The 12,454-nt window shown below is 41.9% G+C and overlaps 2 long non-coding RNA genes across 3 annotated transcripts in view; one reads left to right on the top strand and one right to left on the bottom strand.

Annotated features, from left to right (window-relative positions):
• LOC140508613 (uncharacterized) overlaps positions 1–12,454 on the bottom strand; it is a 74,775-nt gene that overhangs the window by 24,928 nt on the left and 37,393 nt on the right. The window lies entirely within an intron of this gene.
• LOC140504599 (uncharacterized) lies at positions 6,663–9,409 on the top strand. Its single transcript, XR_011967157.1, has 3 exons — positions 6,663–7,456; positions 8,687–8,779; positions 9,025–9,409. It is a non-coding gene; the product is annotated as an uncharacterized lncRNA (long non-coding RNA).

The following is a 12,454-nucleotide window of genomic DNA, read 5'->3' as shown; positions in this document are numbered from 1 at the left end:
TAGAGACTGACCAACCTGAGTTAAAATTTTACCACAGAAAGCTAGTAGCTGTGTGGCCTTAGTTCTCTCATCTTACTTATAGGGGTAATAATATCACCTACCTTATAGGGGTTAAATGAGACCACATTTGTAAAGTGTTTCACAAACCTTAGGGGCAGTCAGGTGACACAGTGGATAGAGTGCTGGGCCTGATGTCAGGGAAGACTCATCTTCCTGAGTTTATATCCAGCCTCAGACTAGCTGTGAGACCTTAGGCAAGTCACTTAGTCCTACTTGCCTCAGTTTCCTCATCTGTAAAATGAGGTGAGAAAGAAATGGCAAAGCACTCCAGTATCTTTGCCAAGAAAATCTCAAGTGGGCTCATGAAGAGTCGGACATGACAGAAACGACTCAACAACAATTTCACAAGCCTTAAGGTGCCATATAAATACCAGCTATTACTATCATTGTAAGGGCAAGGGAGGCTTGGAACAGTGGTAAAGAACACTAGAGTTAGAGGACTTGTTTTTGAAACTTAGCACTGCCATGTCCTAGCTATGTAACCTGGGGCAGGCCGTGTCGCCTGCCTGGGCTTCAACTTCTTCTGTGACATGTGAGAGTTGGACTAGATCCAATTCAGCATGCACTTATGAAATGCCTACCATATGCCATGCACTGTGTTGGGGGGAGGGGGAGGGGAGAGAGAGAAGGAGGGAGGGAGGGAGGGATGGAAGGAGAGAGAGAGAGAGAGAGAGAGAGAGAGAGAGAGAGAGAGAGAGAGAGAGAGAGAGAAGAAGAAGAAGAAGAAGAAGAAGAAGAAGAAGAAGAAGAAGAAGAAGAAAAGAAGGAAAAGAGGAAGAAAAAAAGGATGGAGAGAGGGAGGAAAGGAAGAAGGAAGAAAGGAAGGAAGGAAGGAAGGAAGGAAGGAAGGAAGGAAGGAAGGAAGGAAGGAAGGAAGGAAGGAAGGAAGGAAAACTTGATCCTGGTCTCAAGGAGTTTATATTCTACCACAGGGACACATCATATACACAGATAAGTAAAAACATTTGCTAAGTAATTTGGATGCAAGAAGAATCCCTAATAACGGGTAGAATCAAGAATAGAGCTGATAATGCTTGAGTTGACTTTGGATATAATTAGGGCTTCCAAACTGGAGGAAGCGAGGAGGTAAGTATTCCAGTCAGTGGGGGTGGGGGGGAGAGGGCAGCTGTGCAAAGACACTGAAGGTACTGGGAGGCAGTAGCATGTATGAAGACCAGCAAATAAGTTCATTTTGACTGGAAGTTCAGTGTGAAGATAAGTGATAGGAAACAAATTGGGAAAGACAGGTTGAAGCTGGACTATTCCAAAGAGCCACCATCTTCATTTTATCCCACAGGCAAAAGAGAGTCCCTGGGACTTCTTTTGCAGGGGATCAATACTGTCAGAATTGGACTTTAGTTTATCAGCTATTTAGAGAGGGGATTAAAGGTGAGCGGCTGATGGCAAAGAGACCAAGTTGGAGGCTCTGGAGGTAGCCTTCCATATCTGACATGGTGTGATTCTGTTTCTGGGCACAGGCACAAAACTGATTGAGGTTGCTGGTGGTCAGAGAGGGAAGAGCTCAAAGCTAGCTGAAAAAATCAGGGAAGGCTTCCTGGAGTAGGCAGCAGCAGAGTTGAGCTTTTGAAAAAGAATGGGTTAAGGGTTAACAGGTTAACAGATGAGGGGCAGGAGGGCCATCCTTGTATAGATATATACCCTTTCCTATGCTGTCCCTGGCCCCTGGGAGCCATGTGAGGACTGGCTTCCCTTATTGACAGAAGAAAATAAAGTCTAGGAACTGGCAGCTGCTTCCACTTAAATTTAAAAAAAAGTGACTTGTCTCAAAAGAAGAACAAAAAGCACTTTTGTCTAGAAATACAATGCATAAAAGAGTCCGGACTGGACTGCCAGCAATGGGCTCTTTCCATATGATTCTCCCTGAGCTCTGCTGTGTGGGTAGCTAAGCACTGGGTTATTGGGTTGGGTACTTATGTTTGTTTGGGTTTGTTTTTTTTTTTTGATGGTTTTTTGTTTTTTGTGGATCATTCCTCTCCTAATGATTTTGTTTGGCCAGGCTCAGAAGTTAGTAAACAATGGCACCTCAATCCCCTTCCCGTTTTGTGCACAGGGTGCGGGAGCTCCAGCCCTGACAGCTCCCATTTCACAGGCTCACAACTGTGTAAGTCACAGACAATGGGCTTTTGTGGGTAGACTAGTTTAATTAAGATCTGAAGGAGGAGGGGGAAAAGAACTCTGGGCTGGTAGTCAAGCCTGGGTGGGAGTTTTGGCTCTGCCACTGACCCACTCACTATGCGACCTTGGGAGACTTTACAAAAGGTTGAATGGCTTAGCAAATCTTCGGATCTTCTCATTTTACAGAGGAGGAAACTGAGGCCTGAGAGAAGGAAAGACACTTGTCCACATCACCCAGAGGATGACTGAACTAGGATTAGAATCCCAATCTTTCATTTCCCAAACTAGGGCTCTTTCACCACATTCTCACCCTTATTCAGAAACAATTGATCAAGCACGGTCCTAGAGAAGAATTAAGGAAATGCACCTGTCTTCCTTTCTTTGCAGAGGTGGAAGACCATGGATATGGAAGGTTGGACAGAGCTGATTTGTTAGTTTTGCTAACCTGTCTTTCCCACACATTCCCCCGCCCCCACACACACACACATTTTCTTTTTCATCTTTATTGAAAGAGAAGGCTCTCTGAATAGGGAAAGGAAGAGGGTTATATTCAGAAATTAAGATAATGGAAAAAGATAAAACTTTTACATCGATCCCTAGGATAAGGCTATGCCAGTAGACAGAGCACTAGGCTTCATGTCAGGAAGACCTGAGTTCAGATTCAACCTTAGACATTTAACAGTTGTGTGATCCTGGGCAAGTCCTCAGCTTTGCCTCAGTTTCCTCAACTGTAAAATGGGGATAATAATAGCACCTACCTCTGAGGGCTATTGTGAGGATCAAACGAGATAGCTCTTAGCCCAGTACTTGGCAAATAATAGGTGCTGCCTACATATTTGTTTCATTCCTTCCTAGAAGGTCATATCATTTCTCCTAAGTGCTGTATCTCTATGCTTGGCATAAGGTTTTCTCTTCTGGGCTCTCTGATCACCAGGCTGCTGCTCTCTGCTGCTATCTACTGAGCTTACAAGAACACCTTCTGACTCTCTGCTCCCACACATATTAAAGTCAGAAAGTCTCTCCATGACATGGACAGCTAAATTGCTTTAATGGTTTGTCATTTAGGCTGTGAGCACCTAGTCAGGAAGCCAAGGAAGAAAGTAGAGATTAAATCTCTTCTTTTGTCTATTTCAAGGGCCTATGGGCCCAGACAGCTAACTTAGGGTTAGAAATTCCTTGTAAACCCTGCTTAATGACTTCACAGAATTATAGATTTAGATCTACAAATGGACCTTAGAGCTAATCTAGTCAAATACTCTTTTATGCAAATTAGGAAGTTAAAGCCCAGAAAAATTAACTGACTTGCTGGAGGTGATATCTATAGTAATTGGCAAGACCAGAACTCAAACTGATGTCCTTTGATTCCAAATCCAGTGCTCATTCTCCTATACACCACCCACCCTTAAGGGGGATCTGGGGTACTGAAAACTCTTTTGGGGCATTACGTCAAAAAAAAAAAATAAGCCAGAAGGACTGGATGAAGGCTGGTGCTATGAAACTCTTAATATCACCTCTAATTGATAAGCAAATAAAACTGAACTAGAGCAAACATTTACTAAGTGCCTAGTACTGTGCTAAGGACTTCATTTGATCCTTATGACAATGCAGGGAAGTAGGTGCTGCAATGATTCCCATTTAGAAATGGAGAAAACCAATGCAGACAAGAGTTAAGTGACTTGTCCAGGTCACACAGTTAGTAAGCCTCTGTGGCTACATTTGAACTCCCAACTTACTGACTCAACGACTGGTACTCTACCTACTTTGCCCCGTAGAAGAACAAGGCCTTAACCAAGAGGCAAAGTCATTGTCTTCCACCTTCTAGGTCTACACTCCTGCCTTTGTTGTGTATATCTGTCTGTAACACCACCTGTACAGCTGGTTTTTGTACTATATTCTATGACAAAATCTACAGCTGTCCCTTCCTTCAGTTGTCAGTCTCATAGAGATGTTTTATTCTATAAGAAAAGGGGCAAACTTGAATTGAGGCATCACTTCTTCAACGTGTATTCTTGATGGATTCATAAATAATATTCATGTGTTCTAAGAGTAATCTCTCCCTTGTAGGCAATAGGAGAGGAAAAATAGCTAGTTAGCCAGGGGATCATCTAGTAATATGAGTGGTTCACCAAAAAAAAAGGAGGCTTCCTGATTGACCGAGAAGACACTGTACAGTAGACTAATGACCTTGATCCAGAAAGATCAAGAGGAGTTGGGTGTAGGGAATGAAAAATGTCATTTTGAACCAGGAAACCCCATAATCGTGTGGGGCTATACAAAACCCCCAAAAGCTGTAATGGAATAGAATAAAATAGTGGAGGACTCCTACATAGTCTGAAGCTGGGTAATATTCTCTTTTTTAAAAAATAAGTTTTTATTGAAGTCTTCTGATTCTGACGTCATCATAGTTATCCCAAGTATCTTTCCCCTCTCCTACCAGAAAGCCATCCCATATGACAAATATCTTTTAAAACAGAAAAAAAAATTAACACAAATGATCAGTACATCAAAAAAAAGTCTGAAAATATGTAATATGTCACACCTGTAGACCTCCCACCTCCAGGAAGGGGATGGGTTGGGATATCTTATCTTTTCATTCAAGTCATGCTTGATCTGTATAATTTCATGACATTTCCCTTTGATTGATTCCGTGCGTCATTGTTCATTCCATTGACTTTATTACAGTTATTGTGTATAATGTTTACATGCTCTGCTTACTTCATTCTACATCACTTCCTTTCAGTCTTTCCATGCTTCTCTTCATTAATCACATTTGCCACTTTTTGTAGCACAGTAATATTCCATTACGTTCATGTGCCACCATTTGTTTATCCATTCCTCAAATCGATGGGTGTCTACTTTGTTTCCAATTCACCAAAAGTGCTGCTATGAATATTTTGGTGTATATAAGGTCTTTCTTCTTATCAATAACTTCCTTGGAGGTATAAGCCCAGTAATAATTTCTGGTTCAAAGGGTCACATTATTTGCATCATTTAAAATTGTTTTCCAAAATGGTTATACCATTTCACAGCTCCACCAATGATGCATGAATGCACCTACCTTCTACAACCCTTCCAACATTGAGTATTGCCATTTTGGGTAATTTTTGCTAATTTTCAGGATGCTAATTTTCAAGATTACTTTGATTTGCAGTTTTTTCATATAATTACTGATTTAGAGTATTCTTTTATATGGCTGTCAGTACCTTGCAATTCTTCCCTTGAGAACGATTTGTTCATATCCTTTGACTACTTATCTACTGGAGAATGACTTAGTCATATGTATATTGTTTATGTATCTTGGATACCAAATCCTTACCAGAGAGATTTGGTACATGGACTTTTTCCCATTTGACCACTTCTTTTCTTTAGCTGCATCAGTTTTGTTTGTGCAGAAGCCTTTCAGTTTCATGTAGTCAAAATTATCCATTTTATCTTTCATAATTACTTCTATCTCTTGTTTGGCTAGGAATACATCTCCTACCCATGTCTGTGAGAGGTATATCATCTATTTTTCTTTCTAATATTTTAAAGTCATTTTTAATATTAAGGTCATGTATCCATTTAGAATGTATTGTGGAATGTGGTGTGAAGTATTGGTCTAAACCTAATTTGTCCGACAGCTATCTAGTTTTCCCAGCATTTTTAATCAAATAGGTAATTAGAGGTAATTCATGTTTTCTACTTTGTCAAACAATGGGTTATTAAATTTCATTGTTTCTGATTCTCCCTTGTCTAATCTGTTCAACTGATCTGTCTCTCTGTTTTCTTTGACCAATACCAGACAGTTTTATGACTGCTGCTTTATAATATAATTTGAGGTCTAAAAGTACCTTTCATATTCCTCTCTTTTCAACATTTCCTTTGATATTTCAGCTCTTTTACTTTTTCTAAATGAATTTTATTATTATTTTATCAAGTTATATAAAACATCCTTTTAGTAATTTGATTGGCACAGCATTCAAAGTGTAAACACACTTTGAAAATATTATCTTTTTTATTATGGTGACAGAGCCTAGCCATGAGCACTGAATATTGGGTAATTTTCTCTTATTTGCCCCTCTAATGACTTTTACCTGGTGCATCATTTCTAAAGTTGTGTATTCTTTTCCTTTGAAAATAAACCCTAGAACATCCTCCCTTTAATAGAAAGGTAAGAGGGGCTATGGGTATTAAATATTGCATGCTCTAAGCAGACCCAGTCACAGGATCAGTTGATTTGGCTTCTTTTTCTTTGTGACTAAGAAGGAGAGTGACAAGCATATACAGATATAACTATAATGTAAAAACCAAAGGTATAGCAAAACATTTAAAATAACCCAAGTAAACCCTAAAAACTTGTCCTTGCAGTCTGGAAGATATAGAAAGGAGTGGGGAAGGGAAAGAGGGAGTAGATGCCAGACTTTGGAGTCCGTGGAGGCAGAGGCAGAAGGCAGAGAGTAATTAGTCAGGGATGCAAGAACGGATGTGGGAGGCCACGGGAACCAAGAAAACTCAAGGAATAAGAAGCTCAAGGGGCTCAGAGCTTCAAGTGGGGAGTTCAGAGGTTAGGAGAGGTTTCGGAAACCTCTGGGGTACAAGTCCTTAGGTTGACAGCAAAGATCTCCTGGACCAGCTCAGAAGAACTGGTGCCCAGGAAAACAGGAACCTGCCTCCCAAGATTAAAGTCCAGCGCCAGCCTTTTCACACATGGGCAGCCAATAGCATTTTTACCTACTTCTGACACTCACAACAGCTAGACAAAACAGAGATTTTTTTTTTTTATCCCCATTTTACAGGTGAGGAAACCAGTTACTTCCCCAGCATCCCACTTTGAGTTAGTCACAGAAGCAGGAGGAAAGCCAAGGTCTCCTGACTCCCAGGTCAGTGCTCTTTGCCTTGCAGTCTGGTGGCCTGCAGCTGCTAACCTGCTGCTGACTAGATAAGCAGATAAGAGGCAGATTGTAAACAGCCCAGCCCAGAAAAGCCCAAGAACAATTACAGGACACCCTGTCATTTGGAAACAGGTGTTCTTGGTTGTCTGGCGCTGAGGGAGGAGCAAATTCCTGTGACTGCCTAGAAGTCCAGGCTGGTGGGAAAGATGCAGGCAGGGTTGAATGGAATAAAGCATGTCTGTGACTTTGGAAGCAAATGCTTCTGTCTGAGGTCAAGGGAAATTCTTGTCTATATTGAATTACTGCCCAATGGAAAGAGCCCTGAGCTCTGAGACTCAGGGTCCAGGTTCCAATCCTACCTCTGACACTAAGTAGCTACACAACATAAGGTAAGTCCCTTAACAACTGTGACCCTCAATTTCTTCATCTATAAAATGATAGGAGTACACTAAATAACCTTAAGGTTCCTTTCAGTTCAGGTGTTCTACATTCTCAGGTCCTTGCACCCCTGACATTTTTAGTTCTAAGCTATTTTTAAGTTCTGACAATTCTATGTTCTAAGGACATTTCCAGCTCTCATATTCTATGTTTAAATGTCCCTTCCAGCTCAGATGTCCTACATTTTAAGGTTCCCTCCCATCTCTGAGTTCTAAAAGTAGCGTACTGTTCTAATGTTCTCAGTATTATATTCTAGGGACTTGTGTATCTCTGACATTGAGTTCTAAGGTTTTTTCCTGCTCTGACATTCAGTGTTCTATGACCTAAGTTTTCTTCCTGCTCTCAGTGTTTGTGTTCTAAGGTTCCTTATATCTCTCCCAGAGTTCAAAGATCACCTCAAAGCAGATGACTCCCAAACCCCTGTACTGATTCTTCATCTCTCCCCTAAAGACTTGTTCCACATCTCCCCGTATCTCCTAGGCAGTTTCTCCTCAATGGACTCACAGCACCTCAAGTTCAACATGAATGAATAAATTCAACATGAATGAATTAATCCTCTCCCTCTCCCCCTCCCCCCAGTCCTGTCCCTCTTTCCGATTGTCCCATTTCTGTTGAGGACACCACCAGCCTCAAATCATGCTGGTTTGTCTCTGACTCTACCCTCTCCCCTACCCTCCATATCAAGTCAGTTGCCAAACCCTGTTGACTGTACCGCCACAATCTTTCTCACATCTGTTTCTTATTCTCCACTCATGCAGCCATGACCACAGTTAATTTCCTTATCACCGCCTCAACTTGACCGTTGTAATTGCCTTTTCAAGGGTCTCCTTGACTTTCGTCTTCTCTTTTCTCTCCAATCCATTCTTCTGCTAAAATTATCCTCCTAAGGCATTGATCCACCCTTGTCACCCCCTTGCTCAAAATCTTTCAATAACTCCCTATTGTCTCTAGAAGGAAGGACAAATTTCTCAGCCTGACAGCTCAGGCTCTCCACTATTTGATTCCAGCTTCCTTTATCAGCCTTATTTCACATAATTCCTTTTCATTTGTTCTATGTTGTAGTCAAACTGAAGTCTATTTTTGCAGATTTATCTGCTGAGTATGTCTGTGCGAGTCACATCCCATGCCTGGAATGTACTCCCTCCCTTTCATCTCTACCTTTCAAAATTCTTTTCTTCAAGGCTCATCTCAGGTGCTGTCTCTTCCGAAGGGTGAGCAGGACACAGCGATATGAGGTGAAGAGTTTTGAGAAGAGAAATAACATGACAAGATCTGTGAGTAATGGTAGGAATCAGTTTGGGGGTGGGGGCAGATAGGGCTTTGTAGGGTGGGTAGGTAGAGAGAAAAGTTCAAGTAAAACCATGAGGGGTCAGTGTTAGAGAGAATGACTGGGCAAAGACCAAGCTTGAGCCCAAAGGGACTGGAAAGACCACAGTGTAGAAGCTGATAGTCTGTCTGCCCAGAAATTCTTTTCCCCAAGTTCATATCCATTAAAATGGGTCGTATTCTTTCTTTACAGGGGAATCGTCTTAGCCCCTCAACAGTCTGCTATCCCATGAAGGGTGAGGCTTAGGTTATCACCTACAAGAGACAGATGGAAGGCACCACAGAGTTCATGCAGTACAACCCACTCCTTTTACAAAGAAGGAAACTGAGGCCCATTTCCAAATCACAACATATTGAGAGTACATCAGCAGAGTTGAGTCAAGGAAAGGACCCAGGGAATCAGATGGGGGTGAAGTGGGTACATAAGGAGTATCCATGGCCAATCTTGGCGATGGCTAGACTTTGGTAGTGTCTGTTTCAAAAATCTGTGCTGTGTGACCTCCCACATTTATATGCTTTCCAATTCCTACCCCCATCCCCTGAATTTCTAAATAAAAATTTCTGTGGAAAAAACATCACTTGCCTGGACTGATAATTTGGGGAGAAAGGACCTATCCATGGGGCCATGGTGGTCTGATAGAGTCAGCAGAGCAGGGGTTGAGTGTGGGAGAACCAGAACAGATGGAATTTAAATCAGCTGGGGGATGACCCATGACTCCTATAACACTAGGACTTTTTCAAAGACTACTAAGTGTTAGAAGCAGAGAACCAGAATGCAGTTGGTCCTTCCCTATACTCTCTACATTCTTTCCTCCTAATAGTTTAGGACTCTAGAAACCCCTGAGCTCTGTGGGGAGAAGTAAACCTCACCACTTCCCCAAAAGGCCACCACGAGTGTTCAGTCTTGTTCCAGTGGCCTGTCTGCCACAGCATAAATGATTAACAAAATGAGTGTGGAAAGCGGAGTATTCTGTTACTGTAGAGACAAAGAGGCCTGTGAGGACCAGGCAAAGGTACATCCCTTGGGAATGGGGCAACTAGGGAGTTCCTGGTTAATCATTAGCCACAAGAGGAACTGGGGCGGTAGAGAAAGAAAATGAAGGAGTGGGATTTGGAAATAACACCCTCAGCTAAATGCATGGCAGGAAATCTCATTTCCAAAGAACAATATGATGTTGATAATAACAATAGCGTTTCTATAGTGCCTACTCTGTGCTGATAAGTGCTTTGTAAATATTATCCCATCTGATCTTCACAACCCTGCAAGGTAGCTGAAACCCTAGGGATCCCTCCAGATAAACTAGCCCCATTGCTCCTCAGAGTTCCAAGGAACTACCTTGGCACAACATGGATTGTTGCTGCAGGGAAAATGCAAAAATCCTAGAACCTTGGAACTGGAAGGACCCTTAGAAACCACTTAGAACAGGACCCCTCTGGCAGACTGGTGAGTCCAAGGAACCCCTGCTCAGAAGAAGGTTTTTAAATGAATAAACAAAATGCAGACGATTACAAAGTTCACCAACTGAAATGAAGTACGGTAGTCAATTTTCCTTTTAAAGTTCATGGCCCCCAAGTTGAGATCACCTGAGATTAATCCTTTCATTTGGCAAAAGAGGCAAACTGAGGCCATGGCATTTGTTTGAGTTCACACTGTGCTAAGTGTCAGAACCAGGACTAGAACCCAGAGCTTTTATTCCTAGCCCAGGGCTCTTGTCAGGAAGCCTGGGACTGTGGACTTGAATCCTGTCTCAGGCACTTTCTTAATAGCAGTATTACCTTTGATAAGTCACCTCTGAGGATCTGTTTCCTCATCTGCAAAACCAGGGGGTTGGGGCTAGCTGATTCCCTCCAACTCTAACCTCCTGTTCTTCATTGAACTAAAAAGATCAGATGGTCAACTAATTTTAAAAAAGGTACCAACTCCGTTGTTGCTCAGTCCTTTTCAGAAGTGTCTCTGAATGTTCCTGACCTCATTTGGGTTTTTCTTGGCAAAAATACTGGAATGATTTGCCATTCCTTCTCCAGCTCATTTTACAGCTCAGGAACTAAGACAGATGGGATTCAGTGACTTTCCAGGGTCACACAGCTAGTAAGTGTCTGAGGCAGAATTTGAACTCAGGAAGTTAAGTTAGGTCCAGTGCTCTATCCACTTCGACATCTAGCTGCCCTTTAAGACATTCTTAAAAGGATTAACAGGAATTGAAAGGATTAGCCCAGAAAGTGAGACATTCAAGGATGAGGTGAACAAGTGTTAGAGGGTCATCATAGGATCACATGTTTACAACTGGAAGGGAATGGGGCGGCTATCTACACCAGCATTGTACAGAGGATGGAGTTCTCTGATCACCCTTCCCCCATCCACTACAGATGTGTCTCCCTCGTAGAATGCAAATTCCCTGAGGAGAGGATTGGGTTTCCCCGCTCAGTGCTTTGCACATAGTATATGCCTAATTAATGTTTGCTGTATTGAAGTGAATTGAATCTCCCAAGTGTTGTCTAACTAGATTTTGAAGGTTCCAGAATTGAGCTTCAAATATGTGCATATGGTCAGATTTCATACTAAGATGTCTGTTTCTTTTGCAAGGTGGTAATAACATATTTCAGGGCAGTTAAGAGGTATAATAGATAGAGTTCTGAGCTTGGAGTCAGGAAGACCTACGTTCAAATCTAGCTTTAGACACTTACTAGATGTGTGACCCTGGGCAAGTCACTTAACCCAATTTGCCTCTGTTTCCTCATCTGTAAAATGAGCTGGAGAAGGAAATGACAAACCACTCCATTGCCTTTACCAAGAAAACCTCAAATGGGGTCACAAAAAGTCAAACGTGACAGAAATGACTGAACAATAACGACATGTTTTAATGACAGCTTCGCAGTTAATAAATTCCATAACAAGCCCTTCCTTGGTGACAGTTTAGCACTTGAAGTTTGGGGTTTGGTTGTTTTTTTTCATTTACAGTTAGAGTAAAATAGGTGCTGGGTATCAGAATCACTGAGTAAAGGCATAGGTGGAGGGTGGTACTTAGGTATGCCAAGAGGGTATAAAATTCACCACTATTAGAAAAGAAGTAGGTGTTGAGCCCTACTTGTCTTCTAATGCTTAACTTCCCTCCACAAACTAACTCCACAATCTGCAAGGCTAACTTTCTTAACTGTTCCTCACACGTTCTATCTCCTGTCTCTAACACCTTTTCTCATACAAAGTGTGCCTTCTATCTGGAATAATCTCCCTCCTCACCTGTACCTTCTGGCTACCTTCTAGATGTTACCTAGGCTCATCTCAAATACTACCTTCTTCTGCAAGAGGCCTTTCTTGGTCTTCCCCATCCCCTCCACAGCTGGTCCCTTCCCTCCAAGAATACTCCCCATTTCCACTGTATGTACTTTGTATGACCATAGTGTTTGCATGTTCTCTCCCCAATTAGAATGAGAGTGTCTTGAGAGCAGGGATTAGGGCTTGATTTTCTTTGTATCCTGGCACTTGTTGCTGACACATAGTAAGTACTTAGCAAATATTTGTTGATTTGTTCGATTTGTTGATTACTTGACCTTGGGTAAGAACACTGTGGTGTAGTGGAAATGAACCCTACACTGAGAGGAGTCTTAGTATTATGACTAATTTC

The sequence above is a fragment of the Notamacropus eugenii genome, chromosome 5 (genome assembly GCF_028372415.1).
Source record: "Notamacropus eugenii isolate mMacEug1 chromosome 5, mMacEug1.pri_v2, whole genome shotgun sequence".
Classification (NCBI taxonomy): Eukaryota; Metazoa; Chordata; class Mammalia; order Diprotodontia; family Macropodidae; genus Notamacropus; species Notamacropus eugenii.
This window is presented reverse-complemented; position numbering and strand designations above follow the sequence as displayed.